Source organism: Carassius auratus, chromosome 13 (assembly GCF_003368295.1).
Source record: "Carassius auratus strain Wakin chromosome 13, ASM336829v1, whole genome shotgun sequence".
Taxonomy (NCBI): domain Eukaryota; kingdom Metazoa; phylum Chordata; class Actinopteri; order Cypriniformes; family Cyprinidae; genus Carassius; species Carassius auratus.
The window spans coordinates 12,480,000-12,501,951 of NC_039255.1; the positions used below are offsets into that span (position 1 = coordinate 12,480,000).

Below are 21,952 nucleotides of genomic sequence, written 5' to 3' on the forward strand. Positions count from 1 at the left end.
TTATTTTCAGCTGATTAATGCTAAAAACATTGACATTGAGCCAATCAGAATCCACCTGACTGTAAAGAGCTTGCCATATAAAATGGCAGACGACAAAACTTCAGCACGTTATCGTCCGTTGGTGCGATCGCTAATATAGTTTTCAATATTGTTTTTCATTCTTGGTGTGTTCGACATTAGCTGCAATTAGCTTACCATAAACATACATTGGATACTCTATGACGTCAAAATATTTTTAATTCATTGTATAATAATTTGTGATTTAAAGTATGCCAAATGTATGAGAGTGACCCCACATGGCTGTGTGTGAATCTGCACCTCATAGATGCAGTAAAAACATTTGCTTATGAACAGTGTTTAAAGATTGTGGGGGGAAAAAAAGTTGAAATGCATTGATATATATGATATATTGTGTCAGCATGCTGTAACCGATTTCTAAATTACATATTTGATTAATTATTAGGTCAAGAAAATATTATTTTCCATGGCTTTTGGAAGAAGAACTGAAGGTTATATAATGTATATCCTGCGCTACATACTCTAACAGAGCTTTGAAATGTGTGCTAAATGAATCCATAATATCATTGCTACACTAAGCTCTCATTAATTAAGGCTGCATGTGTGCTTTGTTTTGCAGGAGGCCGCCGTGTTTGCACAAGAGCAAGGCTTTGAGGTGAGTGGATGGAGGATCACACCCTAAACAGATCCTAAAGGATTATTTTTCAGCTGATAATGAAGTTCTTTTTCGGACAGTGATTGATGTGCTATTATACTCTCTTGGCCCCCTTGCAGTTGTCGCCATAGCAACCTGGCAGTCGTCATGGTTTCTTTGTTCAGCCAGCACTCCGGCTCACACACTCTCTCTATCTTTCTCACACACACAAAACACATTTTCTCCCCTACTCTCACACATTCTCTTCCCTCTCTCTCTCTCTCTCTCTCTCGTCCCCCTCCTTTTCTGTTATGAACGCATTCCTCCCAGGTCTGCACCCAACATCGCCTACAGATGTTATTTATTGAATTTTGAGAATGCTCTTGGGAGGAGAAAGATAAATCCTCAGGGGCTGCTTTCAATTCTGTCGGTGTACTGGGCAGGGCTGGCAGGTGCCTTTGTTGAGGAACCCACCTTGTTAGCTTCATTAGCATCCGCCGCGGCATTACACTCAATTATACCGCACCACATCCGCTCATAAATACTGGATCACCTTCCCCTCCAGTCTCAGAATGTGGAAACACTGATTGGCCTTGTTTGCACAAAACACGTCAAAACAATATGAGTTATCTGTCTGAATAGCAGGGAAATGCAAATGTAATAGTAGTTTCTCATCTCATATTCACATGTTTAAATTGGTGTGGGGGGGGGGTTAAATGTGAATTCATAAGCAAAGTAAATGTGAGTTTAGGAACAGCACGCTTAAATAATTGAAGTGGCTTATCTTTTTTCAAATGCAGTGCTATCCGCCTGAATGTGTTTCGTCTCAGTATGAATAATTGTCTTCCAGGATCACTCAAGGTGCGATCAACGTGACTGGAATGCAAAGCAGATTCTGGCAGGAGAGTAAGTCAGAGAGAGAGAGGGAGGGAGGGAGAAAGAGAGAGCATGAAGGGGCGAGGGAGAGAGAGGAGGAGCGGTTTGTGAGCCAGGGAGATAGAGGAGGGGTGAGAGCTTGCATCGCACAGAGTAAATATATATAAATGGCAAGCACTGTCACACACGAAGAGTACCTCTTCACTGATTTCACACACGTGGTGTTGATTTAGGGCTCAGAGAAAAGGGAATCTTTGACAAACGAGTCTTTACCCTGATCTTGCTTCAGAAATAAACATCTCAACAGAGTATGGCAGCTGAAATGTAAGCATTTAGTGACAAGATGGAGAGAAATCGAGAAAATGTTCTAGTTTCAGGCCCTAAACGTACTGAGAAGCGTGTCATCAATTGTCTTTGGATGGTGGCATTTCTCGATCTTATTCATACACGCCTACGCACATCAGCTGACTTTCCACATCTGCTTGTGTGCTGACTGATTCTTAGTTTGTGTGGTTTGTAACATCACAGACATGCTGGCCCTTGTTTATCTGCAATACATTTTTACCCCACTCATACCTAGAGCGAGAACTGAGGTTTTATTTTATTGGGTAATAAAGCAATGAAGGCACACGTTTTTTTTGTATCATAATATTGTGAAAACATTATACATATATATTATTATTATTATTATACATTATACATATAATATTTATTTTATGTATATATATATATATATATATATATATATATATATATATATATATATATATATATATATATGTATATGTATATGTGTGTGTGTATATATATGTGTGTGTGTATATATATATATGAACATTTAAGAATTTATTTTTTACATTCATTAAAAAAAATAGTTGTTTACTTGCATGTCTTTTATAAAATAAAATTAAAATATTTAATTTGAATATTTAATATATCAAATATAATAATTTATAAAACCAAAAAAATGATCCTCCAGGTTTATACATTAAGGTACATTTTAAATTGATAAAATTTCAAGAAAATGTGTTTTCATTGTAGTTTGCACAGGTCATCTTGCCACTTTTTTAAATATATAATATAACATTTATTAAATGTATTTTATCAAATTTTCATTTCAAGAAAAAAAAGTTACATTAATATATCCACCCAGCATTTTTATGCAATAACACATAATTTGCATAAAATACATGGATGGAAACCCCAGATAATGATATGCATTATTGTGGTTGTAGACACTCTAAATCTCGTAGTCTTCCCAGGAAGCCTGTTCTTCAATACAAACTTCCAATTAGCTCTGTTATTATTCGAAGAACTCCCAAGCAGACGCTGCTAGACATGCTGTACCTTTGTAAAGATAATATTTTTCTCCTGTCTTAAACAATGTGGCAACATTCATAAGTGTGAAAAGCGTGTTTTTACATCTCGTGAAAATACACGCTTTATGAAAGTGAAAATCAAACACATCTGCTTAAAATCAATCAATTTCCCTTGCTTCAAAGAGATGCCTCGTTAATAAATCAATTTACATCTCAAGAAGGTAGATAAGAGTGTGTTATTTTCTCTCTGTATTGAGCCGGCATTAGATCTGGCTCGCAGTGTGATCCGATCCTCATCTGTTTTATTTAAATACCCTTAGATGTTGAATCCGCCGCAGGGTAATTGATGTTCTATTGGCTGCTGTTCCTCCTACAGATTACAATGAAGGAGCTGTTTTATTAGCTTTAATATGGACACAGAATTGGACACCCTAATAAGGCAGGATTTTTTTTCGACTGCTTTCATCATTATTAAAGGAGAACATCCCTTCTGATAATCACTGACAGCTACATTATGGCTTTCATGAACTGATGGTTACCAGTGAATGGAGAGATATTATGGTTAAGCTTAATTAAGCTTGGGCTTACTATATTTTTTTACGCTTAAAACCTTCATTACACACCCTTCTAATCAAACACAGTAGCAAGTAGTCAGTGGTATGAATGTGCAAATGTGTGTCTGAGATCTTTACAGGGGACTGTGTAGTCTGGTCTTTTATATTGAAGGGTTAGTTCACTCAAAAAGTCTGTCATAATTTACTCATCCTTCATGTCATTCCAAACAGACTGACTGTCTTTTCTCTGTAGAATACAACAGAAAATATTTTACATGAATTGTGAAACAGTGAAAATTTAATGGGGTCCAAAACCAACGACAACAAAGACATTTTTCAAAATATCTCCTTTGGTGTTGCACAGAAGAAGAAAAAAAGTCATCGAAAAATTGCAAAAACTATTTGCGAAAAAGCAGTATTTCCAAAAAAGGTTATAGCTACTGTGGCACTTTTAAGTTACTGAATTATTCCAAAGCACTTCAAAATGCAAACCACTTCATGTTTGCTAGAGATCAGAAGCAAAAAAAAAAATCTTAAGCCAAATACAGAGTCACGTGCCTCTCTCGGAGTCATTTAACTTTATGATGGACCTCTAGGAATTTATTTGGTCTGTTTTTGAAAATTGTGTTTAATTGTTGTTCAAGCTTTCATCTTATTAACAAAGATTGCAAATATATATATATATATAATGACATGTAGGTGAGTAAATGGTGACAATTTTCATTTTTGAGTGAAATATACCTTTAACACACACAAAAAAAACGTAGACGAACCCGACCAACACTTCTAAACCAATGACTTGACTTGTCTCACTTTGTAGATTCAGTTTCATTGACAAATTGCCTTCAACAAGCCCTGGAATCCAGTATCACAGTATTAACCTCTCTATTAGCACCTCTGTAGACTCCCACAACGCCTCTCCCTTCTCTCCTCCTTGGGAACTATCAACCTTTTAGTGGTGATTAGAGGCTGTGTTTTGGGAAGTGATTAAAAGCCCCTTACGCAATTTAGCTGGAGCAAGTTAGCGCCAGTGGGGAAACGGCAACATGGGAGTGCGCATCCCACAGCCGCTGCTCCCAACCGTCTCCGCAGCCCTCTGCCCTCCAACCGCAGCACCTGTCTGCAGGAGAGATGCGCACAGAAAGCCTCTTTATTCCCAGAAGGGCTCTTGTCTTTCTCTGTCTGGACTGAAGGATCCAGTTGTGATGTGTCTTGATGGGTTAATTATGAGAATAGCTCTGACAGTTGATATTCAGATCAAAGCGAGCAGGCGTTCGGTCCCTCTTGGTCCCTCAGGCATATATGTATTCACACCAGCAGATAGCTATGCAGAGATAAGTGCCTCAGATTGAGGTGAGAAGGATAATTTATACCCCACAACTCCCAAATCCTCACCCACTCTTTCTCCCCCAACTCTTCCGCCTCCACTTAAAATCATGCTACTAAAAATTGAACTACTCTTTAGAAATGAATGATTCCTCCAATGAAGCTGAAGAGGTGTTCTACTTCTGTTAATGTAGCCTTGGATTCTAATAAGTCACAAGCATACACAGTAATCATAATTGAAATACCAAGCGGGGTTAAAGACAAACTGTGATCGCAGATGTTGCAGCGCTGAGATATACATGTAGAAAGCAAACGAGTAGGCAGCGGCTACTGGGGGCTTTTATTCAGAGCTCAGGGTCCTTGGATTCCAGCTAAACATCTGTTTTTCAATGGGCAATCGCTGTATCCTGAATACATATAACAGACTTCTCGGCTTTTACAAGAGTCTTGCAGGTTTCTATGCGTGCAGACTCCCCTATGTCTGAAATGAAACACCTCCTCACTCTTCAAGGAATAAAATAAAAGCTGGTTTGATATGAAGAGTTTGCATTTTTTTTCATTTGCATTGTTCGAGGATAAGAAAAGAGTAAATTATGAATGAGTAAATGGTATTTGAGCACATCAGACATTTAATCGGCGCAGATGAATGGAGCTCCATATGAATATATGACTCCATAGGGGCCTGTACAGTAAGACCCCACCCCACGGGTCACCGAGGAGAATAAGTGTTCAGGAGCATGTGGAGCTACACTCTCTCATGGCTATCATGTGTTTGATAGTTATAATGAAGGGATAATGGTGGGATTGTAGGCAGCCACTTCTCGTCACAGGATACCTGTAGACCCACAGCCCCTGACAGATTTACAGTGCGCAGTCAGCTGATACTGTAAAACAGTAAGGTTTTTATAGAGCCCTGGGCACTGCTTAAAACAAGCCACAACATTTGTACTTGCCTGCTCTCTGGGTCTAGCCTTGGGCTTGTACTGTCTGTGGTTAAGTTTTCCAGAGAAAGCTTCATTATCTAGTTAGGCATTCTGGTCTCAAGTTTTGTTCGGAACACTGTTAACCTCACCCAAAGCGCACTGTATTAATGATTTAACCCATATTTATGAAGTGGCTTTATACTTGTTGGGAGGGAAAAAACGTTTTATTGTATTTCAGTTAAACTGTTGGTCATTAGTAAATATTAACGGGGTGGTTCACTCAAAATTTGGTCTGCTGTTGCGGCTACATTTATTGTTGTTTGGTGAATTTCCTGTGAGAGTATTCCAGTCATTTTATTTATTTTTCAAGATTTGTTTTTTGCATTTTTGCCTTTATTCCGATAGTATAGTTGAGGAAAGGACAGGAAGTGGGACGGTAGAAAGAGATGGCGGTGGGTTCACGAAATGACCATGTGCTGGGATTCGACCTTGCGTCACCCGAAGCACAGTTGCAGAGTGCTCCGATCCAAAATCCAGTCAATTTCACCCATGCAGATTTCGATTTGGGTTCAGTTCTTCACAAAAATTCCAGTATTGACCAATAGAAAGCTGATTTGGTTTATAAGTCTCTTATGTGTGAGCTGTGCGTCTTTATATTCCTTCACTATTGACAATGGAAAATTGACCTTTTTTGTCTGCACCTCTAGTGTTCCCGTCATTGAAAAACATGAAGCACTGAGCCAATTTCACTTGCAATACAAATGCAAACAAAAACAACTGTCTGGCAGTGTAAATTCACACCGAAGTCAATATCTTGAACAGCAAATGCCGCAGTAACCGTTCGGTGCTCTGCTGTTTGGCCAGACTACAGGAAAGTGGACCCTTTTATTCAAGTGTGGAGGGAGGCAGAGGTGATGAGGCAGCTGGGCCTGCCTGGGACACCACACTACCTCGCCATTAACAAAACTGTCAAGGGGTGGTGGCTGCCGTGACCAAAGCAGCCTCTCTAGCCTGCTTTTGGCAGGGGGACGAGTGGACATGTGACAGACTGAAAGCTTTGGCACTGCCTCAGACCCTCTTACTGGGGCTTTGTGTGACTGTGGTTAGGGGGATGGTATCAAACCATCAGCACTCAACCCCTTAGACCAAACAACCCCTCCACTCCCCACCAACCAGCACCGGCACCACCCATTCCACACACTCCCCTGCCCCAGCCCAGCTCCTTCTGTCCAGTGCCAGCTGGGAGGTGTGAGGACTAGGAAATGCAAATGATTTCACTCGATTCCATAAACATCAAGCACTCATATACATGCTTATATTTTAGTTCTATACTAATATTTATTTTGTATATTAATTTATATATTAGGGAAGAAAAACTTGAAAAATCACTTAAGGATTAGTTGCTTGAAAGCAAATTAGTTCTGAGAGAAGTTATATAATTTTTTTATTTGCAGATGCCATTTTAATCCATATTTTATTTAATGCAATGAAATTCAGAAATGTTGGTTTCCAAAAGTGTCCAAATACTTTTGGACCTACTGTAGGTGTGGACAGCGCTCTGATCTGCAAGCTTTAGAGTCCACTCCCACCTGGTCAAAGCTGGCACCCCGATAAAGATCTTGTACTTTGACTTCTTCAGTGCCCTCAACATGCCACTCCTACTTGGTAACAAGCTCAGCACGATACCGGTGAACGCCTCCACAATCTCCTAAATCATAGACTATTTTACCAGCAGGCAGTAGTTTGCGAGGCTCTGGGGAGAGAGCGTGGAGGTGGTGTAGTTCTACAGGTTGCTTGGAGTCCACTTAAACAGCAGACTGCACTGGACAAACAAGTAAGCTGTGCAATACACTAAATGTCAGATCAGGAGGCGAAGGTTTTAACATGAACAACACACTACTAAAGGAATATTTTACTATTTTATTTAGTGCTTTTATAGACAAAAATGTTCTGCTAGTGGCATCTCTATTACTGGGCTAATTAGAGTCAAATTGAAGAAACAATTGTTTATCCTCATGAACATGTATGGAGCTGTAGTAGTAGTGACTTGTTCCACCACAGTATTATGAAAGTGTTAGATAAGATACCCAAGCCAAATGATGTTTGAATGTCTTGATTCTTGCATTGGCATTCTGTACGAAAATACTACAGAATTTCCTGCACTACTATTTAAGAAACTTGAAGAGTCTACAGCGCGACCAGTGTAGTCTGTTTCTCCAAATAATGACTCTTATGAGCTGGTTCTTAGTGAATCAGAAACATACAGCATGACCAGTGTTGTCAGATTCCCAATGAATGACTCCGAGGTGGTCCTAAATGAACTAAAAACATACTGTGTGACTAGTGTAGTCCGATTATGAGTCTTATTCTTTGTAATGAATTGAACCCACACAGCTCTGCCAGTTCCCAAATGAATGAATGACTGAATGTTTGGCTCCTTGAATGATGCTTTTTAGTTAATCAAACACATATAGTTTGCAACAAGTGTTTTATGTCAGTCTTACTGTTTAACTAGTAAACCTGTAAGCCACGGAAATATATATTTTTTAAATATACAGAGATAGTGATGCATATTACTGTTGTCTTTGTCTACACAAATTTGCACAGTTGTATGCTAAAACATTTGCATTCTCTCCAGAACAATTTTACTGAATTGTGAATTTCTGAATAACTGCCTGCCTCATTTAGTCCTAAAGAAGCATTGATTTCATACAGCTGTCCAACTTTTCCCCCAACTTTTTTCTTGAAAGACAATCGGTGTATTGCAAACGTAGCCATTCAAAAGCCAGAAGAGTGGATTGCCTGCAAGTCACTGAGCAATATATGTGTCATTTTAGCATCTTGTTAGCATTTTAACATTTCTGGAACGAATATGTGAGTCATGAGTGATGTGATTACACATGACCTTTAGCATTTAAACACAAGCCGTTCTGAGTGAGATGGATTTGGCAATAGCAGTCACTAAACATGCTCAGTAGGTATGATGATGACTCAGGATTTACAAGGTGCAGTATTAAAGTAAATCTGATCTAGAATAACTTAATATTTGCTTCTTACCCTCAAGTATGTTTTATTTTTTCTCTTGTGCAGACTGAAGACGTTGAGGAGATTGCGAAGAAGGCCCAAAGCTTGCCCAAAGAGAACAAGAAAAGGCAGAGGATTGTTGTCCTCACCCAAGGGAAAGAACGAACTATAATGACCAAAGGTGCGTGGGTCAGTTTTCATCTGTTCAGAATTAGGTTTTCATAATCACTCTTTTAGATCAGGACTGTCTTGTGTTAAATGAAATAGCACAACCCCCAGAAACACTTTTAGTTATTTACAGCTGGAATGATGTTGAGAGATTTCCTCTGTAAATATTAGTGAATAGCCTCAAACAAGGTCATCTTAAGAATAGAATGCCGTTTTCTCTGGCGGCTTTCCGTGTTGCTCAGTGTGAAATGAATTCGCCCTTGGCAATGACCTCCTATCTCTCAGATGCAGAATTTGAATCCAAAGGGCTGTTGCAGTCACATTGCTATGGTAACTGAGTGGTGGGGGATCTTTCTGCAGAGTGGATAAGTTTAACCGAATAGTGGGAAAAGCATAACAGTTGTAGCTGATCAAACCAGCGGGGTTTGAAGTAGAAAGCAGGGAGGTGGCAGGAATGTAAAGGGGACAGGCTCTGAGCTGTTTGTGCTGCTCTTCTCCTTCTTTTCAATTCTTCTCCCTTTGCACCTGCCAGAATGGCATTCCTCGCTTTACAGTCCACCACTGCCCAGTCTCGGCTAAATTCCATTTGTTCAGGATAATTCGGCTTTTATTGCCTTTTGTATTTTGATTCATTGAATTTCACAGTGCTCTTACAATGAATTCCGCCGAGGTTGGACATTATTTAAATCTCTTGGGGACACAATGAGCAGCTGCCCTTGCTACGCTTTGGAGACCCTGGAAAAACAATAAGGTAAACTTGGAACATGACCTTTAGTGTCTGCTTAGACGCAAAAAACCTTGAGGAGGTTTGCCTAGCGGGTGGCATATATAGTCCAGCCTTGGTGCTCATGCAAAAAACAAAAGTTTGAATTCAGACTTTTTGGTTCAATTTGAAGTTTGAGTCCAATTCTTCCTCCATCTCAGCTAAAAATGTCTAAAAACAAATATCCTGATATAAAGTCATATTTGTTGTTCATTTACACTTGGGTTCAAAAGTTTTTTTTAATGCTTTTAAAAGAAGTCTCTTATGCTCACCAGGACTGCATTTATTGATTCAAAGAAATACAGTAAAGTAGAAATATTTAGAAATATTATTAGAATTTAAAATAACTTTTTTCTACGTTAATATATTTTCAAATGTAATTTATTCTTGTGATGGCAAAGCAGATTTTTCAGTAGCCATTACTCCATTCCTTAATGCCACATATTCCTTCAGAAATCATTCTAATATGCTCAGTTCGGTGCTCAAAAACATTTATTTCTTATCAGTGCTGCAAATAAGGTTGTTCTCTGATTTTATAGACCTCACTCTAATGCAACTTGTGGCTTGACAAATTACATCACGATGACACAGCGGGCCGCTCTGAGTCCCTCACCCCTGTTAGCTTATAGGTCTAATCCTATTCACAAGTCTGCACTACAGAATTGAAGTGTTGTTAAACAGAGCTGTTGCAGAGCTCTGTATTATACAATTTACACAACATGTTACCAGAGTAACGCGGCAAAGCTGGCTGTATTGGTTCCACCGCGCTGCGTTTATCACACAAACGCTAATAGCATTAGTCCCCCTGGGCTGATAAGGCTGCTCAGGCAATTGCTACTCCTGTAAAGCCTCATCAGAGGAAAGCGCTACAAGACAATCCTTCCCTTTTTCTACAGAACCGCCTCACTCCCACTTGTTCTGAGCTAACTTTCAGCCTAAGCGTCGGCTTTAGAGAAAATACTCTCCTGGAGGCATTTTACACTGCGCTGAGGAAAAAGGCGGGCTTGGCTAACCTCCCGCAGCCCTTTCATAAAGAGCCGCAGGGTCGGCGGCAACCCCCGGCGAACATATACGAAACGAACACTAAGTGAACGAGGATGCCATGTAAGAGGTAGTTGGTCGTAAAAAATGTCAGGCGTCGCACGAATGCCGAATAAGTGGGTTCAAATAGCAGGGGCGACGGAGAAGGAGAGGGACGTTATTGCTCCCCGCTGCCTCCGCCAATAAACATCAATATAAAAGAGAATTGAAGATTTGCTCAACCTCCCAGAGGCTGTGCTCTGATGCCGTCTGATCTCTACTTTTCATTTGCAATTTGCTCTCTGTGTGGGGATGTGATCATTCAGCAGGCTCTGAATGTCACAATGAAGTTGTTTTAGTGGTGATTAAGAAGGCTGAGATGATAGGCCCTGGGGGCGACGCTCCAAAGAGATGCAGATTTGTTATTATGTAGTTCCTTTCGGTGCACGTCGGCTTTCTCTCACGGCATAAACGTAGGCTGTCCTATCCCCTCCACATTAATTTCCTTAATGAAAGCTGCCAGAAGAGGAGCCCTTAATGAAGCACCTTTGTGACATCGCTGAACAGAGCGCGGCCCTGCTGGCGCACCTATTACAGGCTCATATTAAGAGCGCGGCGCCCACCGTCTTTGATCTGATGATGGCTGAGTGTGCAGGGTCGCCCAGGGCCTCCGGCAGGGACGACAGCGTCACGGGGAGGAAGAGAGTCTGTGATGTTGTATTAGTACTTTCCCTCCTCCGTGAAGTCACGTATTAAGCTAACTAAGATTTTTCAAAATAGAACGTCCCATGTAATCTCAAACTACTTGATGTGTAGGAATGTAGCCCTGCCAGGGTGACAGTTTCTCGCAGAGTCTCTGCTGTTCGCACTGAGTCATAACTCATACGTGTTTACTTTACTCTAACTTCCTGGAACCGAGGTTCTCGAGAGATAACCTTTGTTGTGTTCCTTTTAATATCACATGAAGTGAAACTAACACCTCAATAGGAGGGGCGTCTTTGCATTTCTGCAGAGAGTGAGGCTGCTGCAGTTTAGTTTATTTCCAGTTGACTCGTAAACTCCACTGTTCAATGAGATCTGGACGTGACCATAATCCTTATCTTATCTAGACTGGAATACACTGGGCTTGGATGTGGTTGACCCAGCTCAAGCACATGATGTGATTTAAAGGGATAGTCCACCCAAAAATAAAAATTGTCCGTTTTCGCATGTCATTCTAAAACGGCATGACTGACTTGTGTGACTGACTTCTCCAAAGTTTACCTGATGTTTTACAGGCACTTTTAAATCAAGACTACATTAAAGTTGGCATAAAATGAAAACTCACCATATTTTCTAAATGCATGTTATAGATGAACAATTCATCCATGCATATGTTTGATTTCTTAAAACAAACAAACAACAAAAAACATTTTGAGCTCGTCATTTTCATCAGGATGTCATAACTCCATCTTCCGGTGAAACACCAGACTTCTCCCTGGGGACATATGCAGGGCTTTTCTAATGATTTCCCAATTTATAGAACCAAGTTCTGCCCTACATTTTTTTTTTTCTCTTTAATAATCTGTTTCTGTCACTACGTCTATATCATTGTGAGAAATAAATTGCCTTTACTTCGGTTGCGAATAATTCTAAAGTCGCTCCATGTAATCGGTTTTGTTTTTGTCGTCCTACTAAAGAGGAACATTTTCATTGCTGCTCCTTGAGAGGTGCTGCTCGTCTCGAAACTTATTCAGGAGGAATGTGTCTAATGTGCTGTCAGATTTACCTGCACCTAATGAACTCCCCAGAGGAGCCTTTTAGTTTCAGTCTGTTTTCCTCCATCTCCGTGAGCCCTTAGCAAAGGTCATTATGCACTCATGAGAACACACTCTTCCTGTGTGTGTGTGTGTGTGTGCTTGCGTGTGTTCACGCTCTCCCTCACATTTTTCCTGTGTTATGTTAGGGCTATTATTCTGTAATGTTTGCCCGTCCTTGTTTGTCTCATTAATGCAATGCACCTTCAACACAGCTGAGCTAAAACAGAAACACTGTAAACAGTCTGCTGCTTGTTTTGATAGGCTTAAAAAGCAAAAGAAAAGAGCTTAGTTATAAGATGCAGCATTGATTGATTACGCAAACCGCCTCTGTAATGCTTTTACTGACATAAAGTGGACTGAACATTCCTGTTTAGGCACCATAGGATGTTATTAGCCTACATATAAAAGTAGGCTAACTATGAGAATAATTCTGTCACAAATTCATATATCAGTTATGACTTGATATCTCACAACTTTTTCATAACTGAAGCTATTTCTTGACATTTTTCTTGACATATTTTGCTGTGAGTTGAAAAACTGATTTATCATTTTATCTCTCTTTCTCATAACTGCAGCTTTATATTATTTTGTCTCTCAATTTCACATTTCTCGCACAGTTTTAACTTAATTTCTTAATTACAAATTTGTCTGCTTCATACTGCTTACCATAATGACTATACAACTCCCAGTTACCTTGTTAATCTTCATAATCATAAACTTTAGATCTCAAAATTGACTTTATATTTTAATGTGACTTTTTATTTTAAACTCACAATTACCTTTTTTACTCTTAATTGCAATTTCATCTTATTTATCTCACAACTGCACACTTATTTTATTTTAATTGACATCTTAAATTGTCAGCTCGAAATGTGAAGTCTCTATTTATTGTTTTTTTTTACACTGAACTTTATATTGTATCTCAAGTTTGATTGAATTTTGAAATATTTTTCATAATTGTGACTGCATCTGCATTTTGAATTCACCTCGTGAATTTTGAGCATATGCATCGCATTCGTTCCGTATCTCACTCGTGATGGGAAGGGCAATGGATGAAGACCTCCATGTTCTCCAAATCAATTGTGACATCATCACCGCTCGTCCTCAGCTAATTAGCATGGCTCAGAGGCGAGGGGATCTGATCAATGTCTCGCTTTGAAAAGGGCAAAACTGCCTCTTAAAGCTCTCTTCGTCCCAGACTCCTCTGATTATTTGTGCTGGTTATCTCCTGCCACTCTCGGCATGGTGGGTGCCCTTTATTAGCGGCTAAATGTGTTTGTCACGCTCATGTTTCTCTGACCAGCTCTAGCGTGGAGATGGTGGATCAGAGAAAAGATGGAAAGTGAGGGCAGTTCCCTCAGTCTGTTTGCCACGAGGAGGGCCATCCTTGTTTACTCCTTGGAGCTTTTATTTGTCTCTGGAGCCAACGAGAAGTGGATTTGAGAGGAATAATCTCTCACCGTTCCGCAGCTGTCTGAAGGCCTTGAATCGCTCCTGTTCATTGGTTTTGTGCCATGTCTCATTGTGTAGTGAATAGCTTGCCATTCAGTAGCTCGGGTATCTATTGGAGATGTGAAACATTTCTGTTGCTGTCTGAAAAGCTGAATAATACTCCACCAATGATTCACATTTTGAAAGTCACAGTGATATATTTGAAATGTCAATTCCTAAGATACAGTAAAAGAGTAATTATTGTATGACCCGAGGCATTCATGGTTTTGGCTTGTCAAATTACGAGCATAATCATATTACGCCGCACATAACTAGTGATAACAAGAGAATTTATTACACATAATTGGCGTCACTCCACAGTGCTGTAAATGTTATGATGTTTTTTTCTGACGCTCTGGCTCTATAAATAGTCACGCATGCATGTTTTGTCTTTGCCGGTCTGTTTTATTTTGAGCCGGTCCAATACATGTTTACAGTGCTGCTGGTTCCTGGAGTGCCTTTGCGAGCAGAGCTGTGGTTTCCTCTTCCTCCTGAGAGGCTTGTGCCAAAGGGATACAAAACCCTGAAAGCAACATCTCACTTCTGATCTGTGCACACAAGTGTCAAACACAGCACCAAACAGAAACAGCTGTACAAGAGCTATTAATATAACCTCACAGCTCGGGAGGTGGAACTTTGTTGCCCCTTTTTTTCCACTCCCCGGATAGTCATTCACAGGAAAGTATTTTCACTTTCTGCATGAACATGTAAAGTGAAGAATGGCAAAACCACTAAAGCGATGGAACTCCCTGTGAACTGCCCGGAGACTGTGTTTACAGGGACGACCGCAAGCCAGTAACAACAAAGACAGGTTTTGGCAGCAAAGTTTTAATTGCCATGCCTATTAAAGAGCCCTGCCAATGGCCTCTTTTGTGTTATACATTAACATGAAATTGGTCCTGGAACGCAGTCAGACCAACCAAAGCAGCATGTTGAGAGCCAAGTTCAATAATACGTTTTGAATAAAGATCTGATGTGTTCTCTTTGGTTTGATGAAATGGAAGGAGATGTCCATCAAGGATGGTTTTGGAAGGAATGAGAGCAGAGTGTAGCGATTTCAGAATTTAATTCCTCCAGTTTTTATTTGCCCAAGTTTGCTCTTGCATGCTTACATAAATGGTCCTCTTTCACATTGGACCAGAACCTCTTGTAAAACCTTAATTCAGAAATGATTCAATTTTACTCTTTAAATTACTTAATTTACCTTGTTCAGCAGACTTGTCATTTCCTTCATATGGTTTTGCCTTATATTTGAGTTAGTATTCTGGTTATTAGCTGCTCATTAATATATACGTATATGTATGTAATGGTTCATTGCATTCATTCTTCCGCAAGTATGATTCACAAACAAATGACTGAGCTGGTTCTTTTTAGTGACTAAAAACACACATTGATTCCCATTTGAATGAACTGGTTCGTAGTGAATCAAAAACATACAACGCAACCAGTGTAGTATGATTCCCAAATGAATGACTCTTTTGAGTCGGTTGTTTGTAATGAATGAGACCCAAACAGATTGAGCAGTACAGTTCAACCACCAATTCCCGAATTAATGATTCAAATCTTTTTTGTGAATCAAACACATGCAGCTTATGCTGTACTCAAGGCTCGTGATCCACTTGTGATTTTTATGATGCAAATTGAGTTGTCAGTAGTTTTTTACCAAAATTAATGAATGAAATTACTACTTCTTTGTGCTTAATTTATAATTAAGACCTATTACTGGATTGCATTTAAGCAACCTCTAAAAAGACAGTGAAAAGTCATTAAAGTCTTTAACACCTTTTGCGAAAAATATTTTTTAAAGTATTATGTGGGATTGCAATTTCTTTTTCCAAATATTTCTTTCAGAAAACAGCTATAGAAACATTAATCTTATGAGTTGAGGAATACTGGAAGACAATACTCAATTATTAGATGATTTAGTTCTCTGCATGTTGGTTAACGATGACCGAAATGAAAACATCCTATTGGACCAATTTGTAGTGTGAATCTTTCTTTTTTCTAAGCATCTGCCTCTTGCCTCCATTCCTTGAAACTCTTGTCATTGTCCCCATTGAGAGCTGAGAGAGGCTCCTGGACACCATTTGGCATCCAAACATCCAAGTGGTTGGACGCCTCGTCCTCCAGCGCAGCCCCTCTCATTTCACACGTCTTCCCCCCATTATCATATCAATTGATGCAGCTTGTAGTAGACAAAGTGAGGTTATGGGAACCACCTAGAGCAACATGCACCATTAAACATCAATGCAATGCGTCTGGCACATATGCAAGTTCAGCCTTGTTTACCAAGATGGAAGACTGGCAGTGTATGTTTCTCAAGCTCTAGAGCTCAGGGCCCTCCCTCTGAACCCTAAATCAAGTTTAAATCTGTTTTACACATTGACATTTGTTCCATGTGGCAATTTACATGGATTTAATAGGCAGCGTGTGCTTGTGTTTTAAGATATTTTTTATTGCAGCATATATTTTTTTATTGGGGACTCTGACCCTTGGATATGACCTAATGTTGTACCATGTACTTCTAAGAACCACCTCATAATTTTTTTCCAGATGACTCACCATGGCTGGAATGTTTGGACATTTCCCAGCATGCCTCTGGTGGGTGACCTGTCATCAAAGGGCAGAGGGGTTAGCCTGTGCTAGTACCTACATTCTCACCGTGTTGAAGTGCGTTTCCTCTGCTAACACCCTCACATATCTGAAGAGAAGAGTGTCGTTGCTTCATACGAGCCTTAATCGTTAGTTTGATGTCCATTATTGTCTAGAGCCTCTTCAGTTCAGTCATGGGTATCAAAGGGAGGAACAGTTAATGGCTATTTTTTTCTCTCACTCTCAGGCTGCGCTGTTTCTGAGTCATAAAAGGAAGTGGAATCAGGTCAGCCTGTGTACAGGAAGGAAGGAACCACATAGTTTCATTTTGAACATATTCATTTGCGTCTGGTCACTTTTTTTTTCCCCCTTCAGTCATTTGTCTGCAGATTTAGGCTCCACATGAACGAATGCAATTGCATTCTTTCGTAGTTCGTCATGAGGGAGAAAGCATGATATGACGGCAATGGAAATATTGTAATCTTTAATTGCGAAATAATAGCTAGATCATGAGTTTCTGTTAACTTAATTCACACGGAAGATCCTCTAGTTAATCATTTCAAGAGGAAGGCGGGCGAGCATGCTCCATCGCCCGCATTAATTAAGCAAAGTTATTTTGCTGATAATTAGCTGGTTCTAAAAGGATCTGCTTTTGTGTAATGAATTATCAAAGATACAATCGCCAGCCTCGGTTAGGGAAAAACCGCTCTCACACAGCAGACATGTCTTGAGTGCTCTTTGTTACATCAGTTCAACGCCTTTGCTCACATTGGGTGATGTTTACGGTCTGTGTCTGAAGGTTTCCTCTGAAGTTCTTCTCACAAAGTGATGGTCTTTGACACCTACCGACTACAGTTAGCAGGTGTATACTTTAAAGCGCTCTGTTGTTGCAGATTATGGGCTGTTTTGATGAAAGTATCATTGCAAGGGCTAGCTTAGACTGGTTTGAGTATTTCAACTTGTTCTGCCTCCTGTGTAAGGAAATGTAAAGCTTAATGCTGCATTCAAGTGGAGTATTGTAATTTTGAGTTACTCTCACATATATGACCACAGGAAGTCATATTTGCTTCTGGGATGAATTCTCTGATACCAGAGTAACAAAGGAAAGGGATATGTTGACATCAAAAATGGCAGAAGGCAACTCTGCAGTTGATATCGATGAATGATTTTGTAAACACAGATACTTTCTTCTGTGTTGTCGTTCATTAGAGTGTAAACGATTATCGAAAAAGAACAAATGTGAGGTGGGGACTTGGTTCAGTCCATCAGTCGTTGATTGGATCTTGAAATGTGTTTTTAAAACTATATGCAAGCTTGCAACTTATAAAAAATAAAACATGCATTAATGATGTTTTCATGCCTAATTTAATGCACTCTTCACTGTTTGGATTATTCAAAGGAACGATCATTTTAACTAAAAAAATCATTAAATAAATGCACAAGTATCAATGAATGTTAATATACTTTATTTTGGTAATTATAATAAAAAATGTGCAGTTTTTACATATTCATTTATTTAATATTGATTCATTAACATTATTGTATGTAATAACTATTATTATAAATGTTTTTGCCTCTTTAGAACACAAGCCTGATAACCTAATAGGTTAATGTACCCAGTAATTAATACATAAATCATGTGTAAAAGTAATGCAGTATACTGGAGGATTCCGTTATGCTTGTCTAATGTGTCATCTTTTGTTTTTGTTTTGAATGCCTCCCACTTTTTTCCTAGACTTGAATGTGTAATGCGTTGTAATATCGACTGCCTGACTGTGGAGTAGAGACTTTCCACGTGCTCTTGAAGGCAGCAGTAGCTCAGTTTCTAATGGGAAATCCCAGCACTGGAGTGGGTTGCCAGACTTACCGCATGTGGAATTTTCTGAAGGTCCTCAAGAATCTAATATTGGGTTCTCTGAAGTGATCTTAATGCAAAGCAATGTTATATCAGCCTCATTCAACCCTAATGGAGGCTAATGCCATGAATAAAACTCAAGCGTACAGCAAAAGGGGTTCGAAAGGGAAACGCAGGACAGTTCTTGCATTATTTTACTCTGAAAGGGACAGATCATTCAAACTGAAGGCTGATGCTGTCTTTCAAATGCTATTTTTGTGAGCAGATCCATTTTTGTGCAAGAATTGTCATGCTGAAGAACCGGCAAATGATATAATTGCCTCTCCTTAAGTTCAAGGCCCAAGCAGGGCTCTTATAACTCAAGTGAAACATCCTTCTGTTCCTCCTTCCATGTCTTCACAACTTCTCCATCTTTTCATGGTACTAAGTGTATTCCAGCCTCTGTTACAGTATGTCATAGATGATTAGGATCATGCTAACCAGATTTGTTTGGGAGGACGGAATAAGCAGCGAACAAGGTGTTCCAGCTGAGGAAAAGATGACTGGCTTTTATTTTTGTAGCTTTAAATCTACGCTTGACACTGAAAAATTTCAACTTCTATGGGGAAAATAAACAGTGAATTATTTTTTTTTTTGACAGCAGAAAGTCTTGCACGTCTGCCAAACAGCCGTTCTGTGAACCAGGCTCATTTTTCAGCTCAACGAAAGTTTAACAAGCTCACACTTCCCGTGAACCGTCTTTTCCACAGGTGACGAGGTGGAGACATTCCCTGTCCTGGAGATCGACCAGAGCAAGATAGTGGACACCACCGGTGCTGGAGACGCCTTTGTTGGAGGTACTGTGCTACCAAGCCATAAAGATGTACTTTCCAAGAATAACATCAATACTTTAAGCAATAGTTTACCCAAAAATAAAAATTGTCATTTTCTAGCCATCCTCATATTGTTGCAAACCTGTATGACTTTTCTTTTTCCTGCGAAACCGATGATGATGATTTCAATGGTTTTTGTCAATGCAATGAAAGTCAGTGGTGTTCAGAACAGCATTTGGACCCTATTGACTAAAAAGCATGGAGACATTTTTCAAAATACCATCTTTTGTGTTCTATAGAAGAGACTAGTTCTATAGTAATATTTATTATTATTGTCTTTGTTATGATTAGTTCAAAGTCAAAATCAGTGGGCAGGGCTAAACAGGCAATGATGTAGAAGCAGGCATTGATAATCATCTGCGGAGGCGGGGTTTAGCCACTCTATTATGTCATAAAGTGGCACATTCCACAACCTGTTGTTTTGGCAGATTGGCTTCAATATACGCTGTTTTTAGACTAACAAGAAAGTTTTGAGTTCTTGAAGGATGTTTTTATGGTAAAATTACCTTTTTAAATGTCAAAAGGTCACCCCTTTAATAATCATAATAATAAAATACATATTATGATTATTATTATTATGAAATAAATATTCATGCAAACATTATTCTAAATGTTTTATCCTCTCTCAATGACAAGCTGTGATAACTTAATAGATAAATGAACCCAATAGTTAATTCATAAATGACAGAAGAATCACAATCAGCACACGAAAATATTGAAATACTGAAATGGGTATTCTAGGCTCGTCCCAGACGAAAGTATGTTCAATGGAAAATCACTATTGACAGGACAATTTAATCCAAGATTAGGTTTGATCTGTAACCTCTGGGAAACCAGACTGTGAAGCAAGAGCTCTGACACACAATGCTTATTTATTTCCTTCGCAGCTGCTGTGGAATGACAATTTGTAGATTAATTGTAGTTATGCTTCATTCATTTGGCTTAGTTTAATCACATGAAGCCGCCAATGTTCTATTGTACTATTTAACCTCAGATAACACAGTTAAGGGGAAATAGATCACTTTCATGATGGATTAGTGGAGTTTCCAGACTCCCCACAGCCGTTATCTTTAATCTGCGAGTATAGCTAATAACCGTGCGTTCAGATAGCCGCTGCGTGTCTACTCCAATCTGAACTGTGAAGCCATCCATCAACGCGGTTTGGCTCCCCATGAAAAACAGAAATATCGATGTTGATCAAGCCGTTCGCACGGGTCTTTCGGGTCGGGATAATTTATCTTCATACCACGCCTCTTCCACGGCCCTCTGCTTTTCAAAGGCCACGAGCCTGCTTTGCTAACACGTCTTCCTGTAGCTCTTCCAGGACAACCTTGCGACTAATAGAGCTGTGAGCGTGTTTGCTCAAACGTCGTATTGATTTTTTTTAACTCCTTTATCCGTTCCAACAAGACGTTGGAGGCCAGCGCTCTGCCGTGTTGGAAAATGAATTTGCCAGCTGTTTTTCAATGCTCTCCGGCGCTGCTGCAGAGAGCAGAGATCTAGGTGGGAGGGATCAGAGCCTGGGGGCAGCTGGAGGATTTCTGTATCGTGCATCACTAAAGAGGGCCTTTTGCTTCACCTTTCCCCCTTCAGCCTGATTTCCTTAATTTTTATAAAAGAAAGTAAATGCAACAAAATCAATACCCGACTACGTTTTCTGAGCTAACATTTGCCTACATATGTTTATGTGTGTGTTTATGCACTCGGATGTTTGTGCATGTGTGCGTTCATATGTTTGTGCACGCTCTTTGATTAGGATCTGTCTGTCCACTCTCTTGCGGATCTGATTTGGGTCTGTTTGCATGTGTGTGCAGGTTTCCTGTCTCAACTGGTACAGGATAAGACCTTTGAGCAGTGCATCCGCGCTGGACACTACGCTGCTAACGTCATTATTCGCCATGCAGGCTGCACATTCCCAGAAAAGCCAGACTTCCACTGATGGGCTGCTGAGAGACCGGAAGATACGGCCGTCCGTGTGTTTTATAGGACTAATGCCTTTTTTAATTAACTTTTTTTTATCTTCTGTTCCTCTTTCCTCTCTTGTTCACTGCCTGCCTTCTGCTGTGTCACATTAAAAACCATTTACAAGAGAGGCAAAAGAGGAATTTCTCTTGGATATATTGATTTGTTTTTACTAAAGCCATTTTAGTATCACTGTTAAGAGTGATGAACATAGCCAGCATCTTTCCAGATGTGGAGTTTGCTAACAAAATTATTGTAGTTGTAATTAGCTGTAAAAAAAAAGAAAAAGCTGAAGCCGATATTGTAAAACCTACAGAAGCCAGTTTGAATCATTTGAACTTTTTTTTTAAATCAAAGGCTTGTTTTATCTCAAATGTTGTTGGCCAGTCTTTCTGTTGTAAGCCAAATGTATTTGTGGGAAACACTTGAATGTGTCACAAACTGCAAAAGGAAACAAATAAAAGGCTGTATTACTGCTTTCACTTGTATTCTCTCCCTAACCTTATAATTATCAATGTATAATGGGTGTTTAAGCTTGAAATGTATTTATTTTGTGCATAATTTGGGTTTTTGTTGGCAGAGATTTTAGACTTTGTTTTTGGCCTGTTTTACTCTCACTACATCTCAGCTCTGTGTCCTACTGGATGGGTACAAAGCCTCCAGCTTCTACCTGTCCTCTTGATGACAGTGGCAGGCCTGCATTGGTTCATCTCTGTGATATGGGATGAGGAGTAGCTATTTGTGAGCATCATTAGA

The 21,952-nt window shown here is 39.5% G+C and overlaps 1 long non-coding RNA gene across 1 annotated transcript; it reads left to right on the forward strand.

Annotated features, from left to right (window-relative positions):
* The first annotated feature begins 607 nt into the window (after nucleotides 1–607).
* On the forward strand, nucleotides 608–21,674 carry LOC113112703 (uncharacterized). Its single transcript, XR_003293466.1, has 4 exons — nucleotides 608–673; nucleotides 8,741–8,855; nucleotides 19,112–19,198; nucleotides 21,049–21,674. It is a non-coding gene; the product is annotated as an uncharacterized LOC113112703 (long non-coding RNA).
* Nucleotides 21,675–21,952: the final 278 nt, after the last annotated feature.